We start from the raw sequence: 19,558 nt of genomic DNA, 5'->3' as shown, positions 1-19,558 counted from the left end.
TAGTAGTTAATTTATACTTTAACATATGTAACATGTATTGGTCAACCTGCCATCTGGGGGAGGGGGTGGGGGGAAGGAGGGGAAAAATTGGAACAAAAGGCTTGGAAATTGTCAGTGTTGTAAAATTACCCATGCATATATCTTGTAAATAAAAAGCTATAATAAAAAAAAGAAGAAAAAAAAAGAAAATTAGCTGCATTATTGAGGATCCATTTTTCTGTCATGAATAAAGATCTGCATAAAAACTGCCATTTTCTTGAAAAAGTTTTCTTTTACTTTCATATTCAATCATTTTCATTTGTCATCATCATCAAAATTATGGGGAAACATGGACAAGTTGTACAAGATAGGCAGATTAAAATCATTTGGGATCTCTAATGTTAGAGGAAAGTTCTGAAACCATGAGATCATAATTATCTTACCTGTATTAATTTTATTTATCCAAAACATTTTTAATTTTATGTAATCAAAAGCGAGAAGTAGTATGGAATGAAAGAGAGACAGACTCTAAGAAAGGAAGACTAGGGTTCAATTACTGTGTAGATACATACTAGCTATGTAACCATGGGCAAATCATTTAATTTCTCCATTTTCTAAATGATTCTATAAGATTACAAATTAATTATACATGAGTTAGTAATGTATCATTGGAAAGAATTTTTGCCTCAGCAGTTTCTACATAGAAAAAATAATCTTATATTCTAATGGGGGAAGATAATACATAAAGTTATAAAGTTATGGGGAGAAGGTGTCCACAAATGATGAAGAAAGAATGAGATATTCAAGGTGGGAATAAAGAAATGAACACAACAATCTGGGGCTCTTGCCTTAAAACAGATAAAGTCTGGAAAGAATTGACTTATCAGAGGAAGTCTCTATACTGGACTAGTTAATTCCATAAACACTCTTTAAAAAGTTATAACTCTTTCACTTGTTTTCCCTTTTTCAAATCTGTTTTAAAACAGTGCAAAAATCATATAGTTTATTTTGTTTAAAGTAATCTGATTCTGGTCTCCTTCACCCCCTAAAGACATATACTATTCTTACTTCTCCCCCATCATTGGATCTTGACCCCCTTTTTTTGGGGAGAGAAGTTTATCAATTACTTCTCCATACCTGATGCTTATTTGTATTTAAATCAATCATATCCCTTTATTCATTCTCAGGCACAGACTATCTTACTCCCTTGCTAACTCAACCTCAGAACATACACACATCTTTGTGTGTGTATAAATGTGAATATATATATATATATATATATAAAATACATATATTTATAATTTTCTTCACTCAACTCAGATAAAAATATAATTTATAAAACTTCATCTCTTATTCTCACACCCCCAAATCTCAAACTTTATAGTCTGAATATTGCCACTATTAGTGGTCACTAAATACTAGTACTTTACTTTCTTACCTATCATTCCTTTTTTTTTTTCTTTTCCCCCTGAGGCTGTGGTTAAGTGACTTGCCCAGGGTCACACAGCTAGTAAGTGTTAAGTGTCTGAGACCAGATTTGAACTCTGGTCCTCCTGAATTCAAGGCTGGTGCTCTATCCACTGCGCCACCTAGATGCTCCTTATCTATCATTCCTTTAGAATATTTCTTTCTGAACATGTAAATTATCTCTTATTGATTCAGTAGTTTTCAGAAAATCTGAAACTTCTAAAATCTTGTTTACTTCTTGAAGCATGTATACAGTAAATCATCATCTATCTTTTTTTGTGCTATATGGACTTAATTAAAGTTGCTTTACCCTTCCAATTTTACATTTCAAAAAATATTTCACTTTGGCTTTCTCAAGATATATCATTGAAAATTAGTTTTATTATTGAGGATCCATTTTTCTATCATGAATAAAAATGCTCAGATAGGCATAAAAGTTGTCATTTGCTTGAAAAAGTTTTCCTTTGCTTTCATATTCAATCACTTTCTTTCATTTGTCATCATCATAACTAGCCAAGTCCATTTAAATGATTAATCTTTGATAAATGAGTTATTTCTTCATAGGAGTCCCCTAAAACTCTTTTTTTTATTCGAAAGTCCTGAAATATGTTCACTACATTTCTGTGAAAATTGAATTTGTGATTCCTCTTTGCTAGTATCCTGTGAGTTCTAAAAAGTCAAAACAGTTCTCTAATTCCAATACTTCAAGGCAATTCTATAATATGTTGTCTCAAAATGTGATATTCAGTTTTTTTGTTTCATAGTGTTTTTCTAGGAGATAAATTATTCTTTTTTTTCCCCTGAGGCTGGGGTTAAGTGACTTGCCCAGGGTCACACAGCTAGGAAGTGTTAAGTATCTGAGAACAGATTTGAACTCGGGTCCTCCTGAATTCAAGGCTGGTGCTCTATCCACTGCACCACCTAGCCACCCCCAGAGATAAATTATTCTTAAATGTTTGTTGAGTTATTTCTCAGATAGTTACCTTGTCTGAATATACCACAAAGTTTTTAAAACAAGAAATGTTTTTAATATTAACACTTCTGCTAGGTACTACTTTGTCAGATCTGTCATAGGAGATGTTCACTGACTCTATATGAACAATATCAGTTCTTGCATATCATCTGGGATAAGTTGATTCAACTCCAGTAGATTTGTTTCAGTCATATTCAAATACTGGTGGACTGATCTTGTGTATCTACATTCTAAGACCAGATCATCCTGACTGGAAATTGACAATGTGAATGGGAAGGATTCTGGGACATGACTTGACTTTTTGGTCACAAAAGGAATTGGCCCATGATAACTCTACTGATTCAGTTTGCACCTGAAAAGTGTCAATCTAACTTTCCCTTTTACTAAAAAGGAGAGTACCATCAAGCAAGAATAGCTTGTTTAAGAACTTATGTTGCATGTATTGTATAAATAAAAATGATGATATCATCGCATGATCAGTGTTATATATTTAACTTTTACCTCTATTTTTCTTTAGCTATTGGAGCAATGATGACTTAAGGATATAACATGGGGTAAGCAAATGAATGCCATTTTTTGAAAACCAATTTATGACATTTTCCATGACTGCTTTTGTTTTTAAAACTTTTTTCTACATTGCTCCTTTACTTTAACAATAAATTGTGTCCATGTATGCCTCTGAGTTCAAATTACCTTTAAATGATCAATGAATGCTTCAAGAAAATGGCTAAGATAATTCTTATTCTTTGGAGGGCTTTTGAACATAGATTCTTTTTCTAATGGAAATCTCAAAGTTGATAAAATTCATAAATGCCTGAAGTGATCAGTGGAATAGAAATTGCGCTCTGCCATTACTTACTTTTTAATGACTTAGAAAAATTAGAGATTACATTATCCTGGGAGGAACCTGGGTGTAGGATGTCTTTTGTTATAATATTTAATACTGGATCTTGAAAAGTCAAATCTCTATAGTTCTAACATTCAAGGGAATGATATGTATCATGTAATTTCATTCATTTGTTAGATCTGAAGTTCTTAACCTGGAGTCTATGGATTCCCCAGGGTCTGTGCAGAGATTTCTAAGAGTCAGGGGATTTTAGATAGGGAAAAAAAATCACATTTTTCTCTTAACATAATTAGTTTCCTTTGTGTTGTCACTGTTTAGTTATTTTTTTAGTTGTGTCCAACTCCACATGACTCTACTTAGGGTTCGCTTGGCAAAGATACTGGAGAGGTGTGCCATTTCCTTCTCCAGGCAATTTTATAGGTGAGGAAACTGAGATAAATAGGGTGAAGTGTCTTGCCCACACAGGTGGCAAGTATGTGAGGCTGGATTTGAATTCAGATTGTTTTAGTTCCAGGCTCAATTGCTCTATCTACTGCACCACCTATCTCCCAGTTTGCTTTATAATTTATATGTATTATAATTTATATTATATAAAACAAAATATATAATTATATAATATATAAATATATAATTATATAAAACAACTATATTTGTATTAAAAGCATTTTCTATATTAAAACAATTAAATACAAATTAAATTTGTATTTATTTTTTATGTTTGAGAACATTGTTATAAAAAGGGGAATCATGGATTTCATTTTGCTGAAGGGATCCATGCCACACAAAAATAGCTAAGAACACTTGTACTAAGTGTTTTCTAAATTAGTTTTCAGTGATAACTAATGTTCTCTGATCCTTTGATTCTAGGTAGTTGACAGAGAATGTGAAGTATTTGAAACAGATCAGATAGCCAAAGATATGTATGATACAAAAAAGCTTGAAGGCTCCTGAGTCAAGTCTTTGCACTTCTAAAGGTTAGGATCACTAGTTACATGTGCCAAGTTTATTACAGAGGTAAATTATTTTAACTTATAATTTTGTTATAAATATGAAAAACAGGTATTCTAACACACAGTTCTTCATTCTATTAAATTCTTTATAAGTTGTCCTAGTCTATATTAAGAATATAAACAAAAATCTTCAACTGATCTATTTTCTTTGTGGCAAGGAAATGGGTTTTTGCTTTATTTGTGTGTCTTAAATCCCAGCGCAGAGATTCATAGAATATTAGGATAGGAAGGGATTCCAGAGAAAATCTAACTGATTTTGTCACATTCCTCTATCACTGCCAATGTCTCTAGTTGTATTTGGAGTCTCACAATCCTCAACGATGCCCAATAAAATGAATTGTTCCATATTCATGGGAAAATAAAAGTAGAAGATTATATATGAACTGGAGCGTCCCTATTATGCTCTTCTTTTGAAGTTTATAACTTTTGTAACTTTCAAAAGTCATCTTGTCTATTCTTTTCAATGATTTAAAAGACAATTTCAGTGATGGCTTTTTTTTTTTAAATGCAAGCATAACCCTTGGACTATTTACATAGTCCTTTAGTAGAAACTGATTACTCAGTGCTCCTTGTCTGCTTGAGGATGGAGTTGGTGAGAGCTGGAGGGGAGACTTCCTGTTTTCCTGGCTTCTTGCTTTGACAGGGAAGAAAAATGGTTCCAGACTCTTCAAGTCTCTAAAGGGAGAGAAAGACTCTGGGAAGAATCTAAAATATAGAGGACCTGACACTTCAATCACATTTTATATTCCTAGCTTATTCCAAGAGACTTTGGAAGATTTCCTCTTGATGAGACCTGAGACTTTCTTGTTGGAGGTGAGTTTTCTCTTTTCCAACAGATCTCTTTTATTCTGTGCATCATCTGGGATAAATTCTTTTACATATACTTTTAAAATTGTCTTTTTTGCTATTGATTTGGTTGTCTGAATTTCCATGATCTCATTTGAGATTTTCTTGGCAAAGTTACTGGAGTGGTTCACCATTTCTTTCTCCAGCTCATTTTATAGTTGGGAAAACAGAGTGAAATGACGTATCCAGCATCTCACAGCTAGTAAATGTTTGAGGTCAGATTTGAACTCAGAGTTTTTCTTATTCCATCCACTGTACCACTTAGCTGCTCCATTGATTTGGATAAATGGATTTTTTTTTTGTTCTAAAACAGACATCACACACACACATGTGCATGCATGCACACACATACACACATTTTTATGCAGACAAAATCAACTCACATGGCATATCAAGGCCATTTATCATCATCCTGATTACCTTCATCTGAATACTTTCCAGCTTATCAATGTCCTTTCTAAAATGTGATACCAAGAAATGACCTTAATCATTTAGCCAGGGCTAACAGGGAAAGATTTCATAGCAAGACTATTACTTTTCTTGTCTTAGAAACTGAGCTTCTCTTATTTCAACCTAGAATCCACCTTTGTTTTCTGTATAACACTTTTGATTCTTAGGAGCTTGAAAACACTAAAAAGCCCAGATCATTTCTAAATTAACTAGAGTTTAGTTATTCTGTTTCTACATCTTATATTTGTAAATTTGATTTTTTTAAACTCAAGAGTAAGATTTTAAAATTTATATCTATTAAATTTCACCTTAGGATCATATTTTAAAGAGAAATTATCTCACATTTTATAATTAAAGAAATTCAAGTCCAGAAAGGTTATTTGCGAAGATCACAAGGTGGTAAGAGGCAGTGTCAATGTTCAAAATCAAGTACTCTGACTCCAAATTTAGTGCTCTTTTTCCTGTATTATTTTGGCTCTTATTAGAATAGGTCAAATGTCATACTTGTCAATATATTTTGGGATCCTGAATATGTAATTGAGTAAAAAATACTCAACAGGAAAATAGTATTTATTCTGTTGGTTGAAGAATTCCTGTCTCCACATTTGACACTGAAGTCCAGCCTCTGGAACCCTGGCTCCCTGTGTGCTGAGCTTTTGTACTCAGGCAGCTAGGATGCTCTGTCCACTAAAGGGAAACTTTAGTCTCTTGAACTAAAAATTCCTGATGATAGTTTTATTGTCCTTCAGAGGAAACTGGATTGTCTTATGAGTGAGGGATGTTATAAGATACTAATTTTACCAATAGAGGGATAATGATCTAGGAGACTTTTTCCTAGCCCATGACTCATCATGGGATTAGCAGTTAGCTACACTGCTATATGGAAAATTCTGTGAATGTCCTGAAGAATAATCTTTTTGAAGTGAAAAAAAAGGGGCTCTGAGAGAGTTCAGTTATAGCTAGAGACTCTACCTCACATTTCCCAAGAATTATTGTCCCTTTACATAAGAATTTATCTGGTCTGGAAGAACAGATTATCTTATTTTAGCTCTTTATCCTGTCAGCCTCAGGTTCCTGGTAGAATTGATCTATTAGAGAAATGGAGTCTTTTTTTCCTTCCCTTTCTCCAGCCCCTAGTAAAGGATCACAGAAGGGAGGAAAAAACATTCACATGTTGGCTCTTGGAACAATGTTCTGTTGTTTTAGTGAGCTAAGGAAGAAAATGAAGTCAAAAACAAGTTGATAGACTAAAAAAGTGGAAGACCAGCTGATTATATTCAGTCAAAGGAATTTAAGAATTGGAGATTTTGAAAGCATAACAGTTTCAAATGATGGAAGATTATTTTCAGCCTGGTAGGCAGCAGGAATAGAACAAAGGTCTTTATTTTAGAAGTTGAGAAATTCATGAAATTGTGAGAAGATTGTTAGAAGGATAATCAATATAGCTACTGAAATATCTAGGAATGATAGCAGGTAAAGAGGAAAAGAAATTCTGAAACCAGTTTCTGAAAGAAGAAAAGAGAATGTGTAGATGATGATGAAAAGGATCAGGAGAGGGTAACTGAAGTAGATGCCATAAACTTCAAGGAAGGGTTGTTGTCCTGGTGGCAGAGAACAAGTTGAACCGAATTAGTAGGAAATAAAATATGTACCAATTTCTCTTCTAAGACTTTGGTGAGCCAGGAAGAGTTAGAAAAGAAGCATAAAGTATTACAACAGACAGTACCAAACAGATGCCAGTGAGGATCTCCCTGCCTCAAAGTATCTTTTCCACTAGTTTGCTATGGACACCTCAAATTCCAGGACTTCCTCTCTTCTTCAAGAAGGTAACACAAGAAGAAAAATTTTAGCTCTTAAAACTTTATTGAAAGAGCCAATATGGCAGACTAGAAAGAAGCAATAAGCTGAGTACCCATCCACAACTTGTTCAACCACATCTCTTAAAACACACCAGACCGAATCCTGATAGAGAAATCCAAAAAAGTCACAGTGAATCCTTTCTGTAAGCAAGAGAGATAGATGGATAGATATTTGAATACTGGAGACAGAATTGCAGGAAGTCTACATGGCACACAGAGACATCCTTGGACACCATTATACTTACACTAGGCAATGAAATGGGGAAAAGATACCAAACTGGCAGCTTTGTGACCCATTCCCCAATTCTGGATTACATATTTAAAGTGGATTGAGAAGGAGACCATCACAGGATTCAGTTGAGGTAGAGTTGCCTTTCCCAGGTTGAGGATGTCTCACATGAGGTACCAAAAACGGATGAAATGCAAAATCCAGTAGCAACAGCAGTGTTTTTAGCACTTACCACATTGCTTAGTGCATAGAAACTACCTGGTAAATCTTCATTGACTGACTCATTCCATTTACACTCCATCAGCAATTTTTTCCCTCTACCCTTGAATGAAATAATCTTTTAGTTTATTAGACTATAAACTCAATGACAATAAGGACAATTTTTTCCCGCTTTGTGTAACCCACATGTCCAGGAAGTTGCCTTTCTCTTAGTAGATGCTCAATATTAAGTGTTTGTTGACTTTGTTGAACTAATTATGCAAAATGCACCCTAAGAACTTTATCACATTCAGTTTAATGGGGATTCAATATTGTTTCAGGATGAGATTTCTATAATCACATCTTCTTGCTCCCTAAAACAGCTTTCTTCATTTTTTTTTTGAGTCAGCTATTTCTTTTGCAAATTCTTTCTATAATCTTCCACCTATAATGTTCTTCTTTAGTCATATAAAATAACTTCTATACTAGCCCTTACCATTTCCTGTGAATAGTGTGAATGGGGTCCGAAATGTTGGCCCAATTCTGAAAAAAAAGCAAATAAACTATAAAGATTCTGAACTTTTGAGTGCACCTAGCATCTCAATGCTAGTTACCTGCTCAGAGAAATAACTAACTTCAGATAGAGCATCTCAAAGACAGTTGACACTATTTTTTTTCATTTAAGGTAACAGTACATTTTCCTTAGAAATGGAGTACTTGTAATATGATGGTAAAACTATCACACAATAATTAAAATTTCTTTGTGAGAGTTTCATCTCTTGTCATTAATCTCTATAATAACCATGATGAGCATTCTAGATGGAGTCCTGGACATTAAAGGTCTAATTAAATTAGATTGCATTGGAATCTTCAGAACAATGAAAAATCATCAAGAATATCTCTCCCCTTCATCAGATATAAAGACAAAACCTTCCTCCTTTCCCAGTTAATCCTGGTTATATCTCTGTTGTAGCATCTGAAACTTTTTTACCCTGTGGCAAGCATTCCTGATGACCCAATTTCTTTCATCAACCTGTTCCAAGAAACCCAGTCCTCACAGAAAATTTAGGCAATTCCGTGGCTATCTGGGTGCATCAATTGGATATAGCTTCATTCTGAAGAGGAAAGTGATTTGAAATCAGTTAACAAAGACTTAATGACATAATTTAGGAAAATGTCTTTAATGTTTCTTTAAATTTTTCTTGCAAATTCAAGGTGAACAGCATTTTAGGTTTTGGATGTGGTATGTTTTGGATGTAGGGTGGTGAGGGATGGAGAGAACTAAGTTCTCTCAATGATCCAATCAACAGAAATCTCCTAGCTCGAGAAGTTTTTACAAACCAAGAGTCCAGAAGAATACAGACCAACCAAATGGGTTTTCTTACTTGCCTTCCTACATGACATTCTGTCTCTTGTCTTAATGTGTTTGTAATAGCTGATCTGCTAACTGCAAGGTGTCTCTATGTTAAAGAGCCCTGGGTTTGGAGTCAGGAAGACCTGAATTTGCTGTTAACTCTTCTCCAGAGAAGTGACTTCCCTTCCTGCAGAGAGCCGACTTCCCTTCCTGCAGAGAGCTGCGTCAAGCCAGATGTAGTGCAGAGTCTTCTCTTCTTTGACTCTTGTCCTTTTCCAGTCCAATCTGCTCTCCAGGCCCAATGTTGTGTCTTTTATCCTCCCAGAGAATGGGCATGGGATAATGCAAGGGCTTCTGGGAAGAACCACTTCAGTCAATGAGCTTGCTCCTTCTATCAAGTCAACCTGAGTTCTCACCTTGTAATTGTCCAGACAACCTGAGTTCTCACCTAGTAATCCTAACATCTCCCCCTTTCTTTTGATTTAGAACATAGGACAGTCATGACCTTGAAACATAAATCCATCAATGTGGGAAGTATTACACATAATTACATAAATTACATAAGCACATAGTAACATAGTAACATAACACATGCTAGAAGTATATAACAAATAACATAATCAAATAATCATAAATTGAAAATTTATAAATGTCCATAAGTCCATTGTCCATTAGTCTCATCTTGTGTTAGGAAGTCCAATGATTCCTGCTGGTTTTTAAAGTTCTTTAACAGTCTTCTTATTATCCATGCTCTTTCAGTGTCAGATGTTTCTTAGATTTTCTCCTTTATTTTGAGGTCTTTCTCTTTTTCTGTCTCTCTCTGATGGACAAGGCGAATACGACTCGTTGGCACCCATCTGATTCCTTCTCCTGCTGAAGAAATACAAGCAAACCCTCTCTCCCAGGCAGTTAACCTATCTAATTTCCTTCTATTTACCACTTTCTAAATCTCTTCACATCATCTGGCAATTACATTGGAGTTGTTTGCACTGGACACAGCCCTGTTGGTTTAAAAGGCCTGTATTCTCCCCAAGTGTAATCCATTTTTGCAATCTGATTGCCTTTTGGCTCACTTATCAGATAATCCCTTTCTGCCATGTGATTGCTTTTCTGCTGGTTGATCAAATCAGAGTCCTGACCTTCTAAAGGCTCCTTGGGTGTAACATGAATTCAAATCCTTCTTCAGATGCTTTTATTTGACTGTGTGACTGGAGAAGTCACTTATTTCTCCTAGTCTCAATTCCCGTCTGTAAATAATAATAGTACCTATTTCATAGAGTTGAGGTGTGGATCAAATGAAATGACATGCACACACTGTTTTATAAATATTACAATGCTATATGAATGGCAGCTATTATAAAACCCGGAATGCATTCTCTTGTGATCTTCATTTTGAATCCATAGTAGCCTTCAAAAATCAGCTTAGGTGTCATCTCCCAGCATGAAATCTTCCTTGATCCCTTTATCTGGGAGGGTCCCTGCCTCTTACTTTGTTTTTATATCTTTTGTTGTTGTTGTTAAACTTTATAGGAAATTATAGATTTTATGTATGTATATTTATGTACACATATACATGTATGCATAACTATCTAAACACACATAAATATATGTATGGATGTGTATGTACATATGCTTTATTTATGTGTGAATATTTTTGTATCTTCACAACATAAATTCAAACATAAAGGTTTGAACTCCTTTAAAGGTGTGAACTAAGTACATAAGTACCTTGTAAGAATCCTAACAGTTGATGCTTATTAAATGTTTGTTGATTGATATTGGAGAGCAGCTACAGAAACATCCTTGTCATGTAACCACAAAGACGGAAAATCAGATATTTTCTCCAGTTCTTATGACCTCTCAAAACTCCAAGAGAGGAATTATGCACAAGAGATAATTTCTCAACAGTCTCAGCTACAACACCAAGAATCCTCCCAAAAGGTACAAACCTGTTGAAACATCGACAAAGAGGACTCCCTAACCCTAATGAACTCATTTAGGACCCAATATCCATCCTAGAAACATTCTACCCTGATACACCAAAAAGAGGCAGAATGCATATGAGGAGGACTGGTGGAGCTGAATATATGGATCTTTCCAAGTTAGGGTAGTAGATTCACTATTTCCTGACGCCTGCTCTGGGATAGAGTAAGGTTGGGGGATAGTTCATGTACCAGGAAAGATTTTCCTGTCTTGTATTGCTGCTAAATATAAAGAAAAATTTGAAAGCCTTAAGAACTCTGATCAATGCATTACAATCATGATTACAGAAATCTAATAATTATGTTACCCATCACCTGACAGAGATGGATACAAAATGTAGACTAAACCATAACACATTTGAACATGGCTACTACAGGAACATCTTTTCTTTGATTGTCCATCTTTGTTACAAGGATTTTATTTTATCTTTTTTTTTCAGAGAAGGGGTAGTTGGGAGAGAGAGAAAATAAATATTTGTCAATTAAGAAAATAAATTAAAGCAAAAAGAAATACAGCTGGTAAGTCAGCTTCTGGACTTAAGTCACTTTCTTTCTCTATCCATTGCACCACCTAGTTGCCCTTTAAGTAACCAGGAAGGGTATATGATTTGTAGTCTATATGATTTGTAGCTTGACCTTGGGTCAGCCATTTAACCCTTTTTAGCTGCCAGTTTCTTCATCAAAAAAATGAGGGACAAAATTACTCCTGTTTTCAGTCTGGTTTTTGTGAACCTCAAATGAGATCATACAAATTAGAGAATTCCACAAACCTTAAAGATTTATGTAAATGGAAGATAGAGTAATGGAGGAAAAAAGATCTCTTTTTACCTTTTCTGTACTTTTCAATTCAGCCATCCTATTTCTGACCAAATGTTGATAAGGAGTATATTGAAATGCCAGCTATTTTTGCATGTTTTGATAAGATCATATTTATTTGGATGTGTCTTTGGTAATCAAATTTAGTGAAGCAATCAAGACTTGGGATCTGAGACTGATTTCAGACTCTGGGGTCCAAATTGGTCTTTTCTCCCTCCTTTATGATCTGAATTATGATAATGATGTCTTTTCTGAGACTGTGTTTATGAGAATAAGAGTTTTGCAGAGTACAGCCTGAAAAATATTTTAGGCTAATATCACATTATTCATCTGTTTTCCATTGCAAATGTTGCAGAGGTTAGGACCTTTGTTGTGTCTTATTATTAACTAATACATATTGCAATGTTCACATGCATATTTTTAGTTGAAAACAGAATTCTCATTTTATGTACTTTGATTTAATTCCATAATGCATCAATTTAATCACATACCAAATTTATAGCCCTTGGATAAAATATATTTGAGGTTTTATGTGTATTCTGTAGGAATATTGCTTAAGAATAAGAGTGCTTCCCAGATCACTGGACCTGCTTCCAATTCAGACCCCCAAATTATTGTCCAGGGGAGCAACCCCTGCGGCAATGAAATCTGGTAACTTCCTTTTGCAGTTGCTGCATCCCAGATCTCCTCAGCAGCCGGTTATTAAAAACCTGGAAAAGACGGACAGGAATTTAACAGTGGAAATGACACGAGCAGAGATGTATTACCATCTGCTTTGCTATTGAAACTTAAGGTTTACAGCATTTCTCTGTCTGATTTGTAGTTGAAACTTCTATATGTTGTCTTGTCCATCAGAAAATAGGTTCCTTCAGAACTTGCCCTATTTTCTATTCTATTTATATCCCCATTGCTTTGCATATAGTAAGAGCTTAATAAATGCATTTTACTGCTTCGTTTGTATGTGTCTTGGATTACTCTAGTGTTGTTTTTGTATGATTTTCCATTTTCCTCAGCTAGCTAAATGTGTTCCTATTTCCTTCTCTCTTTTTGCCATTGCACAGATAGGACAAAGGTTTTATCAGTGGCCTTGGCTGAGACTAATTATGATGGGACTATTTATTGTCCGTGCCTCTCCAGGGCTGTCAGAGGGCTGTTTATACACAGCAGTCATCATTTTTGATGCTGTTTTAAACTAATAGGGTACAGAATCTTCTCATCTGTTCTTCATGTAGCTCATTATAACCATGGGACAGCAGGATCTAGGCACAGATTGTGGATGGAAGCAGAAGATGGGGGATACTGTTCAAAGGGCACTGGATTTAGACACCTGTTTTGAATCTGACCTTGACTATTGGCCCTATATTTCTTCATCTGTAAAATGGATTGAACTGTTTGGCCCTTTACTACAGTGATGTGCTAGAAGTAAAAGGGACTTTAGAATCTATCTATTAAAAACTACTTTTTAGAATACACATGAGCAAATTGATAGTAAGATAATAGACTTGTTCATGGTCACAGAGGTAATTAAAAGCAAAGCTGGGATTCAAGTCCATGCCCTTTAATACAACTCTTTCTAATACAGGACTTGAAGTCATAGGTGAATCATTTTTTTTTATGTGATTTATTTTCTCATGGTCCTTTACATAATGGATCTCTCCTTTGCATTGATTATACTGTGCTTCATCTGTCACAGTTATCACTTTCTATTTGTATTTTTCTATCTTTTTGTTTATCTATATCTGTCTCTTGATCGATTGTCAAGATATTAAGAGATATCCTGTTTTTCAGATCTAATGCCCAGCAAGCAGGCTGTGCCCTAAGCTTGGAAAGGCAACAATACTTTGCATTCATCCTTTGAATAATCTCACCCTTTGACAAAATATATTAGCTTCCCTATTTACAAAGGACTTGAGAGTCAGAAATAGCCAATATTCTGCAACAGAAAGTGACAAATCAAAATCTCCTGACCTGCTAACAATTCCTGAATTTCTATGCATAACTACACGTAAACTGGACTAGGTATTACATTCCTATTCCCACCACATTAACTCTGGTTCTGGACCCTGCTAAATGATCATAAGGCTCAATAACTCTAAAGACTTGAGACAATCAAAAGGCTAAATTTTTTTTAAAAACTTGGAAACTTTCCCAAAGGATCTAAAAAATGTGTATTTTCCCAAAGATGCCTGCATGCATGCGCTTGCCATGGGAACTGTTTGCTTAAGACTTAAGAATGACTGTACTGGGTCCCATCTTTTTATGGTTTTCAGGAATAAATACTCTATCACTTTGAAATTAATTAAACTAATTATAATTATTAATTATTAAAATTACATAATACATATAAATTATTTAATTTATTATTAATCTTATATTTATATATTTATATTAGTTATTATTTCATTGTATTATAATTAACTAATTATTATTAATTAAACTAATATTTGATTCCTGACTCGCTTTCTTCTGAGCTTCTTGTTTGGCTCAGGCCACTCACAGTTTAGAAATCAGTCTAATCCCCATCCACGTTTAAAATTCTTTTGTCACTATCAATCTCTGTCAATTTTTATCTCTCTAACTCTATATCTATCTCTATCAATCTAACTTTGTCCACTTATCTATCTATATCTCTGCCTCTATCTAGTTTCTTATGCTCAGATATTAGACTGAAAGTTCCTTGACAGCAGAATCTCCATTTAATTTCCTATTTGTATCACCAGTGCTTTATATACTTTTTTAATGGCCTTTGAATCAATCCCCTTCTTCTGGGGGTGAAACAAACTACTCCATAACTTCCTTCTCACCTCCTCCTCTCTTCTACTTTCTCCTCTTCCTTAGGATACTCATCAATATAGTGATGAACATCCCTTGCCTGTCTTGGGGAGACCAGTGTTTCCCAATAGAGATATCAAGGTTTTGTGAAGAATCATGGTGTAATGGAGAGAGTAAGAAATTGGCACTCAAATTTTACTTCAAGTATTGCCTGTGGATGATGGCCAAGTCATTTAGCAATTCTTGTCCTTAGTTTTCTCATCTTATAAAATAAGTGGAGTTTGGATTAAATGATCTCTGAGGTTCTATTGAGTTCTCAAACCATGATCCAATGGACCTTTTCAGCTTCAGGTTCTTTAGCTGAAAAATGGAAGCTTTGGATTTGAAAACTTCTCTGGTCCCTTTCAGCTCTCAATTTGCATTTTCATTCTTTCTCTCTTCTTCCTCCTTCAGGCAGCAAAATGACATTTTGGGGGACAAATCACCATTCCAATTCTTATTTTTTCCAAGCAGTCTCTAGAACCAGTCCTCAAGCAAAGACAGGCAAACACTTGCAGAAGCAACCTGGATAGGAATTATCAGCTCTCTATTCACTAAAGTGTAGAATGAGCTTGTAGTGCAGCACAGAAAGAGCAAATGACTGCCCATTGTCCTTCTCCATTGCCCATCTGTGTGGTTAACTGCATTGCGATCATCAGTGTCAGCTCTAAACAGCAAGAGCAGTAATACTCATTACTGGATGAAATAGGCAATTGAAGCAATTACAATAAAATTCGCATTTTCACAAATTACCTTGAAACAATTATACATAAAAACCAGGACTTGCCAACCTCTGGGTATCAAGGGAAAAAGGGAGCTCTTAGGTGTGATTATCTGTGTTGTCCAAATATATTCAATGTCTTATTTATTTTTTTTGCTTCTCTGTAGGAGCCCAGATCCTTAGATACTTTCCTAGCACACTTGTACACAATGTGCTTGAGTACTCAATATCAAGGGTTTAGAGGCATGTGTATGTGGAATATAGCATATACTATGAGCCAGACACTGTGCTAAGTGCTTTACATCTAATCTTTACAACAACACTTGGAGGTAGATGCTTTTATTATCCCATTTTACAGCTGAGGAAACAGGCAAAGAAAGATTTGTGCTTTGCCTAGACATAGATAAACTAGTTAGTGTCTGATGTAGCCAATTAGTGTCTGAGGTCAGATTAGGATTTTCTAACTCTGGGCCAAGTGCTCTTATCCACGGAAACATCTAATTGCCACAGGGCTGTTGAGATGTACAAGATAAGTCCCTTACTCTATATTCCCCCCATCGGGTGGTTTCCCTAGTGTATGGAGAACTCTTGACTCCTCTGCCAAGGGCATTTCTGCATTACAGATTAGGTTTTTTCTTTTTAATACACCCTGATGATGGCAAACCCAGATTGACAAATTTTATATGTATCATAGTAAGATTCCTGTGGGATAATCTTATTTCTTTGCAATTAATGACCAATCATAATCAGTATATGATGACTCATTTGGAAGCCTTCAAAGTGCTTGGTAGTGACTAAATTTCTTTGTTTCTGGGGAAGAAAAGGACCCCTCTCTGCAAATCTTTTGGATGAATGCACTTAAAAACATAATGGCTGATATTATAGTGAGATTTAGTCATACTAACAATAACAGCAGTATCTCTGTCGTCCTAATTCTGAGAGCTTCCGTTCTCTGTGAGAGTTCAACTGAGTCTTCTCTGTCTTTCTGCTCTTCTTAGTTGTAATCTAGGAGACAATATTTCTATTGATTCGATGGCAATTGGGGCAGTTCAAGACTCCATCAATGTGTTCTGAGAGTACATGTGTCAAGAAGATCAAAATGGACACTGCAGCTGGCATGAAGTCGTGTTTACTAGCTTCTTTTGGAAAAATGACAACTTCTGTTTGTTGTCATGGGATTCCCCTTTCTCTCCCCTTTACCTCTCATAACCTCTCACAACCAGGGTTATACAGTAGACATTATTTTTTAAGGTAACAGAACTGAACTCAGAGTCAGTCAGAAAGCCTGGTTTTCAAATACTGTCTCTAAACCTTACTTAGCTATGTGACTGAGCCTCAGGAAAATTCTCTAAGACAAGTTATAATCTTATTGTTGATAAGGAAAATTATAGGTCTTTGATGTATTAATGTATTTTTAAATTAAAGTAAATAAATTTATTTTGTCTTGAGAGTTTTGTTTGCATCCCTTGATAAAACCAGAAGTACTCTCAGACTCGTAAAAGCACGGCTGGAATTCACTCATGTATTAGTAAATGAATCAGTCTTCCTTCTTCATCATCATTCATCCCTCCACCTTCTCCCTCAAAAAAAGAGAAAAGGAGGAGGGCTAATGAGGTCTGAAGGGAGAAGTCAGTTTTTTAATCCCTTTGTCTCGGCTCAATACTTACCTTGGTTTATCCATTAACCATTAATAATCCTGACTTTTACACCAACAACTTTTAACCAAATCAAAAGTTTGTGAGTTTCTTCTGCATCCTTAGCAGGTCATTTAGGAGCTTGTCTTCATTGATTTCCCTTCCTAACTCCACTCTATCCCTTCTCCTCTCATCAGACCCTTAACAGCTCTCATTTCTCTCATTTATCAGGAAGACTCGATAATTGAAAAAGCATACCTGGTTCAGGCATCTTCTTCTCTTCTCTATTTCCTCCCGTTGTCAGAACACATGTAAACTGAGTGAAACAGGAAAGCAACAGCTCAGCTTGCCTGCTTTTTGTAAATAAGCTTCAATTAGGCTAAACCCCCTGCTCAGTTCTTTTCTCCATTTCTTCTTCTGAAACCCAAGTTAAAAGGGTAATGGGATATGGCTTTTGTGTTCTCTTCCAAGTTTTATTATGTGTCCCAGGTGTTCTTCCTTGGGCTGGAAAGGATTTATTAAAAAGATACAAATTGGTGACTGTAACAGCAAAGGAGGAGAAGATAGTGATCCATCCGGGGGCATTAATTCTTGCTTACAGAATGATATATGTGCAATAATTTAGAATGATTGTGTACAATGAAGAATAAATAACCTTCCTATTTCTTTCCTTCATTGTTACTGTGGGCATGACCAATGAACAATAAATAATGTTCAGTGTCATCAGAAGAGAGATCCTAAGTATAATCAGCATGAATGTGAGGGACAGAAGTGGACCATATCTTGTGATCTAGGTCTTTTTATTTGGGGGCTCTAGAATCAGTTCTATTTGCTGAGAATCATCATACTACCCAGCTAGGAAATAACTTTGGAAAGCTTAGTAACTCAAGGATTAATAACAAGGTTCTTCATATACAAAATCTTAATAACAGAATACATTATCCTGATTATGCTAGACTGTTGGATGGATAGCTTTTGGTTTAGGTTCATCAGTCCAACTATATCAATAAACTTCCAACCATCCCTTAGGAGATGCTATGATTTCAGCTCCTTTACTTGATCTCAGGTTGCTTGCCCCACTGTTGTGTCCCAGGACTAGGTACTCTAAAGGTCTCTCTATTTCTCAATGTTGTACATCCCTCTATCACTTGGGACCTGGCTGTTCTTCACATTTTCTCATGCATTAGAGAGTTCTAGGGTTATTAGATACATTATCCTAGCACTGATTGTATTCTGAGGAATGGAAGAGCCTCCTCTTGCAATCCCAATCAAGTCAGATTGAACTCTTTGTCTCAACAACATAAAAACAAACAAAAACAGCTTTTCACAGCAAATGAGGTCTCTAAGACCTCCATATACTCCACATTCTTTGACCCAGATTCATACTGCAACTTCCTCAATGATGTTCTCTCTAGCAGTAGCCCCAGGCCTGTCTCATTAGGCAGCAAGGTGTCCTAATGGATAAACCAACCAATCAATTAAAAATATTTATTAAAGGTCCATAATGTGTCAGACACCTTAGAAGCAGGAAGATCTAGATTTGAACCCAACTTCTAATATACATTTTAGTCTGTAGCATTCTGTAAATCCTTTAATTTCTCAGTGTCCTGAGACAACTCTTTAAGACTATATATTACTTGGAAGTTATTACTTTTCATTTCTACGGTTTGTTTTATTTTGTTTTGCTTTTTGCCTCTAGGAACCAATTAAGTCACAATCAAACCTTTCTGCTCATTATCCTCATCATCAACAACAACCCCAAAACAAACTTATGTGCCCAGAACTGTTCTAGGCATTGTGGTAAATAAAACAGAAGTATAAGTCTAATAAGGAAAATGTAACATCTGTTGTTTTTAACCTGTTTTGATTTGCTATTTCCACTTTCAAGTTTTTTTTTTTAATTGAACAATCTAGATTTGAATGCTCCTTATCACCTGTATGACCTCAGATTAATCATTTGATCATTATGAACTTTCATTTCCTTTTATTTAAAATAAGGGAGGTAGACTAGAAGCAGATCAACTTTGTTTTGCATCTAGCTTTTCTGGGATTGCATCATCCTAAGAAATGTATTGAATTCTGAAGAATTGACTCTGAAGTGGTGATGCATTGCCACCAGGTGGTGCTGTGCACCTTTCCCCCTTTCTAAGTTCCTGTTGGATTTAAAATGAGTTTGGGCAGCTGGGGGCAACGAGTAGTAAAATCACATGAGATTATTAGCACAGTGTCTGGCACATAGAACATTCCCTATAAATGCTTCCACCTTCCCCTCCCTTTCCTTCCCAATCTCCTCATTTTTTTCCCCCAGGTGCCCAGAGAAATTAAGAGTGCTTTGTTTGGAGTCAGAGGAACTAGATTTGAATCCCATTCCTACCATTTACT

Source organism: Sminthopsis crassicaudata, chromosome 1 (assembly GCF_048593235.1).
Source record: "Sminthopsis crassicaudata isolate SCR6 chromosome 1, ASM4859323v1, whole genome shotgun sequence".
Classification (NCBI taxonomy): domain Eukaryota; kingdom Metazoa; phylum Chordata; class Mammalia; order Dasyuromorphia; family Dasyuridae; genus Sminthopsis; species Sminthopsis crassicaudata.
Note: the sequence above shows the minus strand (reverse complement) of the source record.